Source organism: Formica exsecta, unplaced genomic scaffold (genome assembly GCF_003651465.1).
Source record: "Formica exsecta isolate Colony F162 unplaced genomic scaffold, ASM365146v1 scaffold247, whole genome shotgun sequence".
Taxonomy (NCBI): domain Eukaryota; kingdom Metazoa; phylum Arthropoda; class Insecta; order Hymenoptera; family Formicidae; genus Formica; species Formica exsecta.
The window spans coordinates 1188597-1205708 of record NW_021849743.1 but is presented as its reverse complement, the minus strand read 5'-3'; the positions used below and the strand labels follow the sequence as shown (position 1 = coordinate 1205708).

Sequence of the window (17112 nt, the reverse complement as noted above, 5' to 3'; positions counted from 1 at the left end):
TCTTTCCCCCTCGACTGTGCTGGTTTGATTTTTATCGCCTTCCTCCTTGTTTTGACCCGATTTCTCATAAACACATGGATCATCGACCCACCCGTAGCACATCTTTGCACGATTCTTACTAGTTTTTTTTTACTCGCGAATAAAAATACAAACAGGTTCGTATCCAAAACATTCTTGTATCGCATATCGCATTTTTAACGCAATGTGATATTTTTAAATTTTACGGATAACGTTATATCGTATGCGGACAATACTTAACCGGATATTTTCCCGTACGAACGGAGATCGATCGAAAAAATGTCGCGGCTACGAATTGTCTTTCACGAAGGACGAAATGAGTGCGAGCGACAATTGCGTTGAAACGGCTGCTTTTCGGTTCCGGTTTCTCGATAAATCGAAACAACGGAAGCCCGTCAAAAGCCAGCGAGAAGCGGATAGAATACTGAGAGGGCAAGGGCGAGGAGAGGGAGAGAAAGAGAGAGAGAGAGAGAGAGAGAGATGGGGAGGGAAAAGAGAAAAAGGATCTGTTTTGTAGGAACGAGGGTTTCGGTTACGTTAAATACAGCACTGTTCGGCTTGTCTCGACGAACGGAGCGAGTTTCGCGAGTGCATTACAAATGCTTTTTGCGTTATTCGCCAAAGCGATAACCGCACGATAACCGGATACAATTCTCGGTTGCTCAGGGTTATCTGACGGCAGGCCAATCAACCCGTTCGCGCTCTTCGTCATGGCAAAATAATGCGACAGGCTCGTGCCGCCGACGCGGTCATTAAAAATCCAATGATGCTGCGCATCAATTTTGACGCGATACTTTGGGATGCTGTGAGAAGCAGAGCGGAATTTATTTCACGTAACGACAAGGGTTCGATTAACGCTTTCAATGTAATGTATAACCGACCTTAACAACAATAGACGATGCAATCTTTGATTAATCTCTAGTGTAATTCATTGAATCTCTATCAATTTATATCTTTCGAAATCGATTCTTTCGAGTTTAATAGATTATTTTGTGCAATATTCATAGTACTATTCAATATTTCGCGAAACATAGAAAGGAAAAACAAAGGCAAAACAGATTTATCGAGTGTTGTAAAGGCGTTTTTCACTCGCGAATTTAAACGAACGAAACGGAATCGCTTCCGAGTCCGCCCGAAAAATCGACTCTATCAAGGGTAAAAGCGAGAGGGAAGAGGAAGGAAAACGTAGAAAGGGGTGAGGTGGAGGGGTACGGGGGAGGGACCTTGAAGCTACGCAGTTCCCGCTAACGGCGGGAGCGTTTCTCGAGTCGATATATCGATCCCCACCCCCACTCGTTGTTTCCTGCCGCGGGAACAGGACTCGCTCTCCTTCTCCCTCTCCCGCAGGATGAGTCACAGCCTCCCCGTACACACGCAGGCACGCACGTGCGGCGGCCGCGCGCGCGCGCGCGCCTCGACGGTTTCTCTCGAATTCTCTACTACGCGTTACAATACAAGCCGGGGCACGGGAATCATAAAAGATATTCTCAAGCTTTAATATTAATCGATAAGCGCGCAGCGCGTTTCTAAAATATATAAAAATATTATGTACGCGGGTGAATGAAGATAAATAATTATCGTTACATACTGAAATATTTGCGTTTTCGAAGTAATCTCAGGTCTGAAGGAATATTCCATATTTATGAGTTTAGCACAATTTTAAAAGCAGAGTGACACATGTTTTATTATTCAGCACCTGTCCCCCTTTTCCGACTTTATTTTCGCACTTTAAAAAATTCTCTATGTGCAAAAGAGGAAGAGAGGATTCGAGAGAGAAAGAAAAAAAGAGAAGTGAAACGTTCTCTTCTTTTTTTTTCCCCTTTCTGTCAAATTTTCAGCATGGCTTATGTTTATGGGAAATTCTCTGCCTCTCTCCCCGCACGCTGCTTTTTATCGCCGTCTCATCTCCCTCCTCGCTGGCCGAATTTTTCACGCATACGCGAAGAAAACGCACGCGGAAAATGTTTGTACACGCACTCGATCGACCCGTTTGCCACGATGGAGATTCCTTGCACCCCTCCACCCCAGCTTCTCTCCACTCTCCCCTGTATGTCTCACCCTTCGCATCTCTCTTCCTCGATAACTCCATCCCCTCTTCACCTTCATCCCCCCTTTCTATCTTTCTCTCGCACGCACACGCGCAGGTGTCGTCTTTCTTCCTTCTTTCTCTCTTCTCGCCGCGAGACCCCTCTCCACCCCTCTTTGACGCCGGCATCCCCGCTAAGACTATTTGCCAGGACGCAGGACGAGGAAATTGTAAAGCCAGTTCTACATTATTCAACCTAAAGATTCAATGCGGATTTTCGCAATATTAACTAACTATAAAATTATATCGTTGTTGGTCTTGATATTACAATAGAAGCTGCGTAATACAATGCGATGTATAAAAGATTTGGTAATCTCATACACATATACACACATACATAAAAATGTTGTTGACATAAAGTTTACCAGAAATCTCTTCTAAGAACCGTGCAATCATTATTTGAAAGCGTCATCGGGCGCACGTGCATTTGTTCACGTGCACTTGATGACATGGTAGGATTTCTCGCTGCACTGTGCAATTATTCTTGAAAAATGCAAAATGTAGTTGAATTGCTAGTTTCAAGGTTGAGTAGATAATAATTGAAGAGGTAAGAGGGAATATCGAGGCAGAAATTTAAAAAATCGATAAAACTTGTAGCCCTTTCGTATATCAAAACAAAATAATATGTATCCGTTAAAAAAAAAGAGAAAAAATAATTATATCGCGAATTATAAGACGAACAGTGTAAATTTTTTTTTCATTAACATAAATTTATTATATACATATAATTAAACATCTCAGACGAGACGTTAAAAAAAAAAAATCCATTTATTCTTTTGCGCAAGGTGAAATTTTTAATTCTTATCGACGACGCTTTTTATTTATATCAGACGATTGGGTTGCATTCCTATCGCATGCATTATCCATTTGCTATCGATTTCAGACATGCGCCTAAATATCACTACGGTCTCACAACTGCGGTCACGGTTTACAGCGGATTACGAGCATTGTGCGAAGCCCCGCGAAGGATATAATCTGGCTAGATTCGCTATATCGATTTTGAGTTGCAGCTCCGTGCATCAAGCGCGTGCGTGCGTGCGTGCGTGCGTGCGTCACACGTGTGTGCGTTTGTGTGCTCTGAGTCATGGTTGTACACGCGTATGGGTGACGCTGCGTGCGCGTTGCACGTTTTACACGCTCGTCAGATCTTTGGATCTCATGACGAATCGATTGGAGATATTAAGTTAATGACTTTCTATTTATCTATCAAGTCAGAAACGGCAAATTAAATTAATCTTGCTCGCGAAATCTGAAAAATTATTATCAGATAACATTTTAGTAAGATTATAATAGCGAGAGAATTCGTCTCTTTCTCTCTCTCTCTCTCTCTCTCTCTCTTCTTTTTCAATATATTTTCGCGAATAAATTGATAATAAGGGAACGATGAAGCCTGATCTCTTTCAGCGATGTACCCCTCTCCGCCAGGGTACCTTGAATTTCCCTTTCACGGGAGTCCAAGGTCTCTGTCTTGGCTTCAGGGTCGATGCCAGGGAGAGAGAGAGAGACTCTCTCCGCTCTCTCGCGTATCGATCCGACCGCTTGCCGGATGTAACGTCTTCGAGGCGGTTGCGATAGCTAAACGCGAACGCAGCAAACTCCCGCCTCCGTTCTTCGCACACTTACATTTTATTATTACGCATCGTAAATATATTCGACGATAAAAAGTTCGATAAACGGATAACTAGAATTGATATTCAACTTTCGTTAGTGATCAATCATCGATTGATTATTTCAAACTGTAGACCGTAATGAAGAATTTTTTTACGCGAGCGAAATAATCGCGTCTGTCACGCGCCACGCCGTATTCTCAAGTTTGATACTTGTAAAAGAGAGAGAATGCGCGACTTTGAATAACAGTATCGTTTGAAAAGCAGTAAAAGTAACAAAGAAGTCATTAATCGGAGCTGCACGGTCGATCGCGAAAGAACAACCGGCGAGACGATAAAAGCAGCAGTAAGAAACGACGAGGACGAAAACGACGAGAGAAAGAGAGAGTGAGTGAAAGAAAGGGGGAGGGGGCTCGTCGCTCCAACCGTGTTGGTTTTACTACGAGATCGACGCTCGATTCCGCGGATCGTCGTCGTCGGTATGTTTCGTCGAAGCAGTTGGAATCGTACGCGCGCGATTATAGCGTAAACGCGCGGAGCAGGTAAAAAGCCCCGTACAGCTGTCTGACAGCTGCTGTAGCGGCAGCGGCGCGCCAAGCTACGCCACGCCACGCCACGCCATGCCACGCCGTCCTATATACATACGTGATGAACCACCCTGTACATATAGAGACCCATAGGCGCATGCGTCTGAAAATACATTTCTTCCATGGTGCGTGCACGTGCACCGCGCGCGCACAATACGCGTCGCCGATGACGAACGTAACAGAATTAGTGGCGCATCATTTCATCCTTTTTCTGGGTTTCTACCCTTCGCCACCGAGGGAGGAGGAGGAGGAGGAGGAGGAGGAGGATATACATACGTGATGAACCACCCTGTACATATAGAGACCCATAGGCGCATGCGTCTGAAAATACATTTCTTCCATGGTGCGTGCACGTGCACCGCGCGCGCACAATACGCGTCGCCGATGACGAACGTAACAGAATTAGTGGCGCATCATTTCATCCTTTTTCTGGGTTTCTACCCTTCGCCACCGAGGGAGGAGGAGGAGGAGGAGGAGGAGGAGGAGGAGACGGGCACAGATTTACCATTGATATTGATTTATCTCGCGTGCGATTTTCCCGCAGAAAAATTCGTTTAATCTAGAAGAAAAATTCCGGGAGAAATATTCATATCTCACAACAGATGATACATCCTTCCTATGCGAGAGTCTTAATTTTTTTATTCTTATTTATTTTTAATTTATTTCTCAGCTTTTATTATATATACATATATATGAAAAGGTAGAATTATATTTTTTAGAATTTTTTGAAATTTTAGTATATACAGTAAACAAATTAAATCAATGAATACTTAATTTCACAAGCGTTTGTGAAATTAATCGAGAAACGGCATGCGTGCGATTCACGCTCGAAAAAACTTGGGACTTGTACGAAAGTAGTTGATGAAATCGGGGAATCGCGTGCGTGTCTCCTCGACGATGTAGAATCGTTGCGCGACATAATAGTCGCGACAGTCGCGATCGTTCGATCAATTAAGAACACCGATTTGAAAGCTCTTCCATTTTCGCGCGGCCAATTTCGAGCGTGTGCGTCAACCACAACGCGTTATCCCTCCTTCCCCTTGCCGTTCCTGCCGATCCCTTCGTGCGGCTCGTTTCAATTCGACCATATTGCTTCCCATCGATTTAACTTCAAAGTCCCCGCGCGAAGACGAGCAGGGTAAAAATGTCTCTCCGTGTGCGTCTCGTGACAATCATACGGATTTGTTCCAATATTTTCCGGGAATTCTCACGGCATTCGCATCACCGCACGATACTGTACGACTCGATGTTTATTAATTTCTCGAAAAATTTTCCCATTCGTATGTTCGATTCACCTTTTTTTCGCAATCTTCACCAAAGAAGACGGAACGTAAAAAGGAGCAACGGGAACAATATCGAGTTGACTAGGATCGAGCGAGACAACGCCACGGGAATTATGTCGACAATGCTGCTGATTGCCGGTTCATTATGACGTCATAAAAGCGAATCTAGCTGGTACGATATGTACCTACCTACTACACTAACCTACCGATCAAAGATAATCGCTCTTAAGGCGCGTACAGTTCTCTCCAAAGTGTGAGATGACAAAGAAGCGTTCGCGCGATAGATAATAAACTATAAAAGACGATATATGTGTGAAAAATTTATCGCGAGATATCGGATTTATCTTTGCCAGAAGAGTCATATCAGTATCTCCGCGCGATGCGAATCTGAGCGGCGCGTTCTATCTTTATGTAAATGAGGATAATTAGCGTGTAAACATAAATCAAGGCGGCTTGGTACGCGATCGATTAACGGTAGAAGCGCGCGGAGGGTGAGAAAGGGAGATAAACCATAATTCTCTCGTACGAGCGCTGACCCGATTTTGCCCGATCTGCCGATTAAAATTAACGGTCGTTTGTAATTGGGATTAGCTGCCGCTTAGAGCCGGTCTCGCGGGGTGCGATCGGTGAATTGAAATCGCGATCGGAGGTGCCGAGCGACAGCTTGCGAGCATTTATTTCTGACACCACTGCCCGCCTCGACGTGAGGGGTGCGCGTTCTTCGTTCATCGATCTTCCAGGATCATCTTTTGTCCGCATTTAACGGATGCCGTGTGGATGACGTTATTAAGCGCATTAATCTCACCGCGTAAAACGACAGTCGGCAAAATCATATTCGAGTCGTCAATAATCAGTATCATCGGGAGCATCTCAGGCTGCTCAAAATCAGCTGTTTAATCGCTAAATAAGTCGCTTAGAGCGATATATATATATACGATGTGTCGTCGATATTTTATTAATCGTCGAAATTAGACATTTTGGAAATTCGAAATCTCGAGATTCGAAATCAATTCTGAACAATTCGCCCTTCTTCATCTCCCGTCTCCATCAGCGCGAGACTAGAAACTAGATCCGTACAGCTGCCGCGTCGCAGCCGAAACCGGAAGCCGTCGGCCATCTTGTTTGTACAGTAGCTATGGTTACCATGGGAGATCCTGCGAACAAGAATCCAATGTATATACATACATACATACACGTCGATCCGTCACGGATCTTTTTGTTCGCGTCTGATGCGTTGTATTCTCATTGGCGAGGCTGGTTTTAGATTTCTGGAATTTATGAGTCGATCGTGTCATGGGGATCAAGGGGGGAGGGCTTTTCCGCTCCTTCTTCGGCCATGGACCTTTTCGACGGGAGGGCTGGCAGATGGTGATTCTCTATTGCGTTTAATCGGCTTATCTCGCTGGTCCACCTTGAAAGATACGATCGCGTATTCGCTCCTTATTCGTGATTGCGTGAAACGTTGCGGCGATGATCGCTAATGTCATCGATCTCTGCATCACATTCATCTTTAAATTATTAATTATAAACAGAATGTCATTAATTTTCTGTGTCTAGATATATGAAACACTTGTAAATTATTGTTTCATGTGTTTCCTTATTCTTTCTCATTATATACGATATAAACTGTTTACAAAAAATAATTTATTGCCTGATAGAATAAACAGGATGAGACTCACGAAAACTGTTTAGAAACATTAATTTCAACGAGATTTGTGACGATACATACACGTAAAAGTCTATACGAGATATTAGGCGAAAAGAAAAAGAGGGCCGATTACTCGTTGTCGGATGCTCGAATTGTTGTCACCGAAATAAACATTTGGGCACATCTGCGCGCGCATTTTTCACAGCCGCCGTAAAAGGAAATGAATTTCCTCCGCACGTGGCCCCTGTTTCATTTCGATTCACGCAGCCTCCAAAAGTACCCGAACATCTGTCCAAGTTAGGAACAGTTGCCAGATTTACTCTCCCAAATTCGGTAAACGAATCGATTTTAATCGGCTAGAACGATATAGGGAAAATCGCACACTCATACGCATGCTGGAAAATTCTGCAAAATAATCTGTATAATTTTTCGAAATCGTACCTTGAAAAATTTCATGACGAATTTGAGAAAATTATGACGTTTTCTATGATTTCTGAAAATAGTTTCTAGTAATGTTTACAGAGTGTTTATAGGAAAGTCCGAGTATTCCGCGATTTCGAGAAAACTCGAATGTAGTTGACAATGTTAGAAAAAGAAGCTGCTGAAAAAAAATTACGCGGACTTATATATCGTTGGAACGGGACTAACGGTGCTCCTGTAAGTAACAGGATGCGTCTGATGTATTTAACATGACAAAGAGGCTAGAGAGCTGGATGCGCGTCATCCAGCATCGCTTCTCCCTGGAATCGCGGTAGCGACAAAAACCCAGGTATATGTGCCGGCTGATCGATACGGTAGCCTGTGAGAGCGAGTGAGAGAGATAAGGAGAGAGAGAGAGAGAGAGAGAGAGAGAGAGAGAGAGAGATAGAAAGCTCTGAAATATAATAATCGTAGACAGCTGTGAGCTGGAAGAGGATCGGTTGCTTTTGACATCCGTGCTAAATTGAACGCAGCCCTTCTTTTCATTTAGAATCGGGATAATTTATTCGTACATCTCGTCTTTGTTTCTTCATAAAAATTATACACATTTTATCGTACAAACGTACACCTATTTTTCTACCTACATTGAAATCGGTACAACACACATTAATGGATTTAAAAAAAAAAAGAAAGATATTTGTATCGAATTTCCCAATTGTTAAAATATCAAAAGTTGAATATTGTAAGATTGTAAAGATTAGAAGGAATCATAAAGATAAGCGAGTAATCTCGCGGCGGCAGAAACTAGAGACGGACACCGCGGCTATTATCGTACGGACATATACGTAATGTATGTCTGTAGGTTAATGCAATTCGCTCAGATCTCATTGCGAGAATAGTACGGCAGAGAATTGATTGATTGGCTCTTTCGTTTTAGCGCGGCGATACAGTTGCGGTCTGTCGCGCGCGAAAATGGTAATACCTTGACCGTGAATGCAACTGTCGGCGCGTTTACCAGCTTCTTCTTCACAATCGAAAAGCTTCTTCGCCGTTTTCCTTGGCCCTTCGGGGAGACCCAGGTAGCCCGGAAAGTTCGGGTCGATGACCTGACCTCTCTGTCCCCGCGTGTCAAAGTGGCCCTCTCTAATGGCATATAATAATTTCCTTATAAAATCTGACACTCTATCGCCGGCCGCTTTACTTATGACTATTATTGTTATATCTCGTTTTTATTACACGATTAAACTGTGAATGATTAAAATTTATTAGAGGAAAAGTTAATATATACATATAATATATTCTTAATAGTTACAACGGTATGCTCCGACACATTGTTATATTAAAGTACAGATTTATATTACGAGGACCACACATATATCTCGCGATTGGCCGTTGATAGATCGAAAAAAAGGCAACGACGGACGAGACAATGGCGGAATATTTTTATAGCGATTCGTGTTGCGCTACGGTGCGGTGCGGCGCGTCGGCAGCTACATCAACATGACCGGTTTCCATTGGGCGTTTTAACATCTGCCGCTTCGAATCTTTTGGCAGTGTGCACGCGTATGTGTACGTATATATACTCGTGCGTTCGTGCGTGCATCTGTACGTGCGCGCGTGCGTGCGTGTCCCGCCACGCAACGTCGCACGCCGTTTTCCCACTGGCACGATCGACACGCATGCGGATATATGTGCGCCACTATAAACGACGCTTTTGGCAGTCGATCCCAATTCCGCCCCTGGGAGCGAGACAACGATCGCTATCGATTCTACCGTTTCGCAGAAAAGCCGAGAGAGCAGAAAAGGCGACAGCGCGATGAGAACACCCTGCAACCAGGGATAAAGCGATGAATCATCGTGTTCGACGAGGACACGTCTAGAAGGCGGGCTTGTCTCTCTTCCCAAGCCGAGGAAGCGAAAGACAAACTGTTGACAACGCCGATCGAGCATTACGGAGCTTTCCGAGCTTGCCTATATATACGTTGCTCAGCAGCTCATACCAATTGCACACGGTGTTATGAACGAATTCTTGAGGTAGCGCGCCATTCGGAGAAGCAGCCTAGCAATTTTAATTAAAGCAAAAGGCACGCCGGCCGAGGAGAGGCGAGCCTTGGAATCGAGGCCACGACGTCTTCCGATTAATCGTCGAAAATTTCTCATTTGGCACGGCCGGTCGATTTTATCCAGTTACTCGGGAAGATTAATTATTGTTCCGACGACCGATGTGTACGGGGAAGAAAAGATCGCGCGTGCTTTCTCATCCCTCCTCTCCTTATAGATGATCCTTATAGATGATAATCTAATCGAGATTCACGCGTTTATCTATCCGAATATTTTTCTAGGACGTTCTTTTATTTGTCGTGTCTAGGAATATAGAAATTACGAGAGATAAATGACGAATGAGGCGCGTCCGTTCATCGCCGCGATAAGGGAATATATTTTCTTTTTTTCGTATCATTGTGTAAATTCGACAATGCTTCCTTTTCGATTCGAGTTTAAAACGACAGACCGAAGGGAGAATGACGGACACGCGCGGACACCCGCTCTCGTCACCGTTGCTCTTCGTCAGTCAATTTGGCATACTTTTTTTCGCCTCGTCCGTCTGCGAGACGAGAGACGAGGGGGAGGACACGAGTATACGTGCGTACTACGCAACGATATAAATTGAATAGGTAGAGACGGACATGGCCGTGCGCGCTGCACTCGCTCGCTCGTTCGATCGTTCGCTCGCTCACTCGTGGATAGAAAAATCCTGGGAACGAGACCCCTGTACAAGAGGCTCGGAGAGCGAGTCAAGAATGACGGACACGCGCGGACACCCGCTCTCGTCACCGTTGCTCTTCGTCAGTCAATTTGGCATACTTTTTTTCGCCTCGTCCGTCTGCGAGACGAGAGACGAGGGGGAGGACACGAGTATACGTGCGTACTACGCAACGATATAAATTGAATAGGTAGAGACGGACATGGCCGTGCGCGCTGCACTCGCTCGCTCGCTCGTTCGCTCGTTCGCTCGTTCGCTCACTCACTCGTGGATAGAAAAATCCTGGGAACGAGACCCCTGTACAAGAGGCTCGGAGAGCGAGTCAATGAAAATAAAAAGGATGTCAGATTGTCGCGGCGTCGGAAGTTACGGATTAAGTTAGGAAGTAGACAGTTAATGTCACTTTGGAGAGAGAGATACGAAGATAGATAAAGAGAAAAAGAGAGATATGTATAGATGTATGCGTAAGATGTATGTGTGCACGATTTTGCGCCGATTGCTGTCATTATTTATGTCAAAGTTGCGGAAGAATCAATATTCAGTCTTTAAAGAAAAAAATGTAAATTATACTACAATTAAATTTCGATTTCTTTAAACAAAAATCTTTCGTTTGTTTCTGTAAAAGAAAACAAGTCGAAGATACGTAGAAATTTAACGTCAACTTTATGAAAGAATTGAATGTTCCAAGATTTACCAGAATCAAGAACCACTGTAACAAATCAGCTTTGTCCCCATTATAGCAATAAAATAGATCGGGTTATCTCGAGCGGTCTGGCTTTACAGCTCGACCTTGGCAACTAACGTACAACTATCCTACTTACACCTTCGTAGTCGCATATTCTGAGGAGGGTTATAACCGGGTCGGTTGATTTGCGTTTGAACGCGAGGACATTCTGCTTTTTCGTCCTTTCTCTCATCCCCATAAGATCGCTGGCTTTAACCGGTCTGAGTACGGCCGATTCGATTATGAATCGCTTGTGGCTCCGATTGGTAGACGATGTAAGCTAGCGAGACGCTAAATGATCGAGAATCGTTTTATACCTTACAAATCTTCAATATTTTAACTAGAAAACAAAAATGTAACATAGTTGTAAATTTCTCGACAAACTCTTAAACATTATCTCCACCTGCTCCAAGAGTCGCCTTTCCAAAGTCTCTTCTCCCGATTAAATGAACCATCCACGCGATCACCCTTACTCGAAGAGGAAAGTACTAGATGGGGCCGACACCCTCGAGTCCAGAGGATGGTAATGCGAGGAACTGACCTAGCTATCCTCGCTGCCCCGTGTGGCGAAGGTGGCGGCTGCCGTTAAGTAAAATACGACGTGGGAGCGTCCTTGACTCGACAGAGACGCCTCTTCCTCCTCCCTCCTCTCTCTGCCTCTTGCGCGGGTCTTGTATTAAGATATCAAATGGCCAAATCCGAGGGTTTCCCCTACCATTCTCGAGACGTCATGTGCCTCGACACGGAACTACCCTTTTCTGGTGGTAATGTATCGCTTGCCCGCTTGCTCTCGCAGTCTTTGGAGGAGCCGGGCAACGGGGGTGGCTTTCGGGGATCATGAATGAAATCCCTCCTGGTGGCTCTACCCTGGGGTGTCCGACCCTCCGTACCTAGTCCCCTATCCTACTCCTGGCCAGGAGTAACAACACCCTTATGTTCAAAACAATAACATGACCACGTGCAATAGCCACGTGGTGGTGATCCCTCCAAGATTTTGACACGGAAGAGCAATTGTCAAGGTCTCTCACAAGTGTTGAGAATTCAGCCGTCGTTTGTAAGCCGGAAACGAATAAGTTAATTTCTCGATTCCATCGTATCATTTAGAAAACTGGTACTCAGTTCCTTCGAAACAGATACTTCTCGAGGATCAGTACACGATGAAATGCTACTTAATCCCTACGCTATTCGCGAAGGGATGCTAAGAATCTCTTACGCTTGAAGTTTATAAAAATAACTATATATGTGAAATTCATAATCAAATGTATATAAATTATATTATACATATATTTTAATATAGAAAACGCGACGCTTGTCAAGCGTCGTTCCATTGAACATTTTGACGAGTAGAGAAATTACACGAGGCATCGCGATAATAGCTGTCCTCGTTATAAATAGCACCTGATGCAGAAGAAGTATTAAGTATTCCCCTCTTGCTTTAAAAGAGCACGTTACTTTCATTACTTACACCTGCCAACCGAGTCGCACGAAGTTCCGCCCTTTCCACGTAGTCCTCGCTCTGTGAAAATTGTACGCAGCCGTCGCCGTCGTCAAATTTTACCTACTTTCTCCCAAGGAACACACCGAGATAATTGCGTTTACGAAAAAGAATAGATTCTCTTACAAGCGTGGATTTTTCTTAAGCGATCTCTCGACCCATTATATTTGTCTCAGAGCAATTAAATTCTCGCTTTCTCTATATTTTTCTTTACGAACTAAACTAATTATCTAATTATACTTGTGAAACTTAAATTCAAACTGTTGATCTTGATTCGAATTGATAAGAAAAAAAAGAACGATACGCGACGGAAGGACGACGTCTCGTCGCGTCGGTTTGCATGCGGAGCCGCCCTTGTGCCGCAGGGTTGTATGGAAGCCAGCTGCGAGTCGGCGAAGCGCGACGAACTGAGGCCGCGTGTACTCGGAAACGTTGTAAAAATAATTATTAAAGCCGTTACCACGCCGTACTACTTGTTCGTCCGTCTGACACGTGTACCGACAACGCCACGGACGACGGTCCAAGGTTCGTGTTGTGTATCCGCGGAAATTACAACCGATAACTTGATAGCTCTCATCGATACGATAGACCCTTGTTTATTAGTTTTGAACTGCGTCGAGAGAATGTTCCAAGTGGATTGTTGCGTGAAGAAAACAAGTCGCAAGTATAGCTAATGAAAGCATGCCCGATTGCTCTATCGCTTCTCGAAGTGAACGGAAAATATTTATTACAATCGATGTAATTGTTGTTATAAATATAAATATAAATATATATATATATATATATATATATATACATACATATATATATATAGGAACTCCACTCTTCCTAATAAATGTATAAACAGAATATATATATATAGTATACATACACACACACACACACATATATATATATATATATATATATGAAATTAGTAAAGAGAAATGATCGAGTTTGAGTCATTATTTTCATGGGAATTATTCCGTTTAATTTGATTTTAGACACGGAGAATAATTTTGCGAATTTCTCGATGGCGCTAATTACGGGCGGTTTTTCTGTACAATGAGCGTCATTATTCGCGGAAACCTTAACGCACACTATCGTTTTTGCGCCGCATGCTCGGCAACCTGTCCTTCCTTCCGACGCGTATCTACCATTTTTAACCGCCACACTTCTAATGGATGCAACGGTCTTTTCGTCCGCCGTCGCCGGCCATCTGTCGTACAATGAAAATGGTTTGATGAAATTAAAGTCAGCTGATCGAAAAACCAGCGCGGTCTAATATTGCCGATCTTCCATCTGCGTGTATTAATGCGCTAACAAACCATACAATTTTAGTCTCGAGTGAATTATTCATAATCGCAGAAAATAAAGCTTTTAATGTTCGATGAGACATAAAAGATTTGCTGGAGGTTTTCCTCGCGACACTGCAAACTTCGGGTATCGAGAATGAAAAAAAATTCCTGCGTATGACAAGCCCAACTTTTTGCGAATGTCAGGATCCCCCTGTTACCGTTTGACAATTTTATCGGGCTTCCTGCTACTCTTGCGCGTGCATGTGACACGCATGCAATGGATACGCGATGCAGAGAAAAAAAAAAAAGAATAGGATGCCCAAGTGTTGACGAGGCGTCGAATATTTTCATTATCGTTTACGGAAATCTGAGATTTTTGTCGTTGCTTCTCTGTAGCTTTAAAAACGCAATTTTCTAATATCGTCATCGCTAAAATAAAATATTGAAGAAGCTAAAAATGTATATTGCGCTTTTGCCGCTCTAGAATTATGATATTTTGAGAGAGGTAATGTCTCATCTTCGTCCCGTAAAAGGACTATAGCCTACCATCTAGCTCAGCCAATTAGAAGCACGCGTTCGACAATAGCAGCTGCCAGAGTACGCGGCGATTTGACGATAAGGTAATTAAAATATTTCGTAAACACGTTTCTCTCCTCGTACTGGCAGATGCACGATAAGAAAAACGTACGCGAAAGCTATATCGTTCCTTTCCGACGAAGCACGCCACAAAAATATCTATATCGAGATATGTGGAAAATAACTTTTCTCAAAATATCGTTCTTTCATTCCGTCCTTATTACGTTAAATTACCGCAAATTAGGATTCTTCCTTGTGATTTTGAAGACGCGCGTAACAGATGTGTTGCGCCAGGACGAGCGTTTAATGTTTCCTCCGGAGGCAAATGTTCGGTGTCGTCGAAACTTAAATAAATATAAACGCCGGCTGCCACCAGGCTGCTTTCTCGCTGTCGTTGCAACGTAACTTATAGGCTCTTTAAAGGGCTGTTTACACTGCGAGCCAACGGAAGCATTCGAGATGCATTCGTTAACAGAAAAATTTCTTGAATGGCTGAAAGACAGGAGACGAAAATCTCTTTAGAAGCGCGCGATCTAATTTTCCATACACACATGTAAAAGATTAGCGAGATACGCAAAGAAAGAGAAAGAGAGAGAGAGAGAAAGGTAAGGAGAGAAGAACAAGCAAAGATACTAACAAATTGATCGAACGAGGAAGAGAAAGAGGGAAGAGATTTCTTGGCTTCGACGATTAATTACGCTCTCATTCCCGCGCCCTCTCAACGATGCATCGTCGATATTGACATTTGCCTTGCCTCCCTTTCACCCTGTCTCTTTCCGACTCTCTTTCTCCGCCTTTCCACCGCAAGGGAGAAAGCGTGCAAACGGGCGGGAGGAAAGGATCGAAAGAAAACAGAGATACGTTCATAAATTTTTTTTTTTTTTTTTTTTTTGCACGGCGGAGGGGGTGAAATCCCGTGAGGGCCTCCGCGGCGGCCCCTGCCTCTCGAGCGTATGCTTATCGCGGTGCACCGGCGCGGCTAGCGCATTTTTCCTCGCTGCCTCCCGAGGAGGCACAGGTAGGTTGGTAGGTAAGGCAGTCAGGTCGACCAGGAATGCGCGTACAAGGGAATTAGACCATAATCGCCCACGCGTGTGTCGCGAAGGGGACGTTTTCCGTCCTGCCTTTGGATCCCGATGTTCACTCGATGTTGCCCTCACCCTCACCCTCGCCCTCGCACACCAATCTTGACCTCACCTCACCGCACGGCAGATTACACTGGCCCTTTGAGTGCGGGAAAGAATCGCCGGATATAAATAAACAGTTTTCAGCGCACTCCGTAAAATGCTACTAAATCTCTATGCAATAATTAAGGCTGCATTATTGCAAAATAAATATATATATATATATTTTTTTTTATAAAAAAAAAAGAAACTTCAACAACAGCTGATTCAAAGCGATAATTAATCGTTTATAATATACGCGACGTCTACTCACGGTCCAGTTCGGGAATAGCGCGTCTTCTACAATATACCCGAGATTATTCTTGAATTTAATCTGAATTTGATTAGCTCCGCGCTCTGGAATAGCTGCGGGTACGTCCATCTTGACAGAAATGGGGAAAGTTTCCGCGGCCTGCTGGCTAATTGGAAATGTGCCAGACACCGATAAGTCACGAATAAGTTATCGAACGTTCAATATCAGAGTGTCGGTTTTTCGTAGCCTATTATCCAACACTTCTTATATTCGTTTATAACAATTTTTCCTTTTAATCACTCCAACTATTTATCAGTTTAAAATATCGCGATACAGAATTGTAATTTTAAATGTTTGTGCGCGTGTACGTTTCACTGTTTAAGTTTTAATCTTGCAAATAATCTATCAACTATTCTTTAAAGAAATTCTTAAAGACGAAGTTGTGTTTCTTACCCTTTAACTCTGCGTCCGAAGAGCTGTTGCTTGACCGATCAATTACACAATTAATTTACGCTTGATTTGATCGTCTTTACGGTCGAGAATTTTTTTACACGTCGGTAAAGACGATAGGTCCTTCTTTGCTTCCGGTTACCGCACGTTTCCGTCAATATCATGGGTCGGTAAACGGAAGCTTTTTTAAAAAGATAATGCAGTTTTCTGCATTTATCTGGCGCAACGTACAAGATATTTTTATTATTGAGAGACAATAATTTTCACGAAACTACGCAATATCTATTATAGCGCAGAGATTTGATTCTACGCGTTTCTGCAAACTTTTCTCTTGTTAGGGAATCACAATTTAGGTAAAGGTTGACGGATAAAACAGTAATGTTACCGACGAAAATTTTATCGTATCCAACATTTTATAGGATATACCCACACAAGGCTGAGTAAAGAATACATCAAAGCTCTTCTTATATTTTCATACATGTGTACATATAGTGTTATATAAATCAATCTCAAGATAACAGCAATAAAAGGTCGTGCTCGTATTCGTCGCGTTCTTATTAAATCATTATCAACGTGACATATAAAAAACATGAGAGAGAGAGAGAGAGATTAATATAATCAAACTCGATTTCTCACACACACATAAGACAATAATTATAATTATATAGAGCATAATCATTATAATAAATAATTATCGCGAGGCACGAGATAAGAAAAGGATCGAGTCTATAAAAAGCGTCAAATAAATAACGGATTATCGAGAA

General features: G+C 43.2%; 1 protein-coding gene across 1 annotated transcript in view; it reads left to right on the top strand.

The window, feature by feature from the left end:
- LOC115236392 overlaps positions 1-17112 on the top strand; it is a 43977-nt gene that overhangs the window by 3256 nt on the left and 23609 nt on the right.